The sequence below is a fragment of the Alligator sinensis genome, unplaced genomic scaffold (assembly GCF_000455745.1).
Source record: "Alligator sinensis unplaced genomic scaffold, ASM45574v1 scaffold206_1, whole genome shotgun sequence".
In the NCBI taxonomy this organism is placed as follows: Eukaryota; Metazoa; Chordata; order Crocodylia; family Alligatoridae; genus Alligator; species Alligator sinensis.
Window position 1 is genome coordinate 128,540 of NW_005843055.1, and position 1,359 is coordinate 129,898.

At 68.0% G+C, this 1,359-nt stretch overlaps 1 protein-coding gene across 1 annotated transcript in view; it reads left to right on the forward strand.

Moving 5' to 3' along the window:
• LOC102369347 (long-chain-fatty-acid--CoA ligase ACSBG2-like) overlaps positions 1–1,359 on the forward strand; it is a 45,851-nt gene that overhangs the window by 5,819 nt on the left and 38,673 nt on the right. The gene's annotated exons all lie outside the window — the stretch shown is intronic.

The following is a 1,359-nucleotide window of genomic DNA, read 5'->3' on the forward strand; positions in this document are numbered from 1 at the left end:
CCCGGGCCAGCGAGCGGGGCTTTTCCCTCCCCCTCCCCCCCAGGTGACCAGAGAATCCACATCGGAGGCACCAGGCTTTTGTCATGTGGGCAAGGAGGAAGATACCCCACCCTGAGGAATTCAACACCAGCCTCTCACACTGGCAGAGACAGATCTCTGGAGAGGGGCACCAACGGTGGCATTTCTGCCACACCTGGGACCGGGGCGGGAGCTGGAGAGGGGCTGGGGGTGAGGGCTGGGGCCTGGTGCTGACTGCTGCAGCCAGGAGGAGCTGGCCATGCCCAGCCTGACCCCTCCGGCCAGGGGGCCTGCCCGGCTGCCACCTCCCCCCTGTTTGTAGGAAGAGGCAGGTTTTTGGGGGAGGTCTGGATACGTGTGCCCTGGCATAGCCCCAGTCGGTCGTACTGACAGTGAATACAAGCTCTTTATTTCTGTTTGGTTTCTTTTCCTCTCTGGCGAACCAGCGGCAGTGGGGCTGGAGAAGCATCCCTGGGGTCTGTAATGATAATCCTGACACGGACAGAAGTTCAGCCAGCTCCTGGGGCCGCCCCAGCCTCCAACTGCTCCAGGGCCCCTGGGAGCCTCCCTGCAGCCTGCGGGAGCTGCCTGCTGTCACCCAGTGCAGCCGAGAGCTGGACTGGGCTGGGCTGGGCCCCCCGATCCCTTGGGGATGACATGGGGAAGGCCCAGCAGCCTTGCTGGTTCTTGCTGGGCGTTGCTGGTGGCTGCGTGGGGCCAGGAAGGAGTTTTCTGCTCCTGCTAGGCAGTGGCTGGGCTGTGCTGGTGCCGGTGCCGGTGCCCGTGCCCGGGCTGGGCTTAAACCCGGAGGGTCGTGGCTGGAGAAGACAGGCACAGGCAGCTCCCGCTCTTCTTCCCTCTCCCCTCACCACGTCCCTCGTCCCGTGCTGTGCCCCCACCGCCCAGAGCAGGAAGCGCTCATCAGGCCGGACGAGGGCTGTGAGGGGCAGCTTGCAGGAAGGCTCCGCGCGTGGGTGCGGCGGGGCGGCAGGGACGAGCCCAGCGGCGCTGCCCGCCCCCCGGCGCTGCGGGGCAGGCAGCGGCTGCGCGGGCACTGGGGAGGATGCTCCCGGCCAGGGCTGGGCACAACGCGGGGCAGGGAGACCGCTTTCCCCTCTTGCTGCTCCACGCGCGAGGGGGTTTCCCGTGCCCGAGGCGCCGGGCGCAGCCCAGACCCAGATGAGGACGGGCTGGGCCAATGCTGCTGTGGGATCAGCCCGCAGGGTCCTGGCTGGAGGGTCTGCCCCGGCGCGCGGGCTCAGCCCCACGCTGCACGGGGCAGGAAGGGGTTTGCCCGGTCAGACTCGTCTTCACTGCGGGTTTCCCCTTCCCTGCACGGCC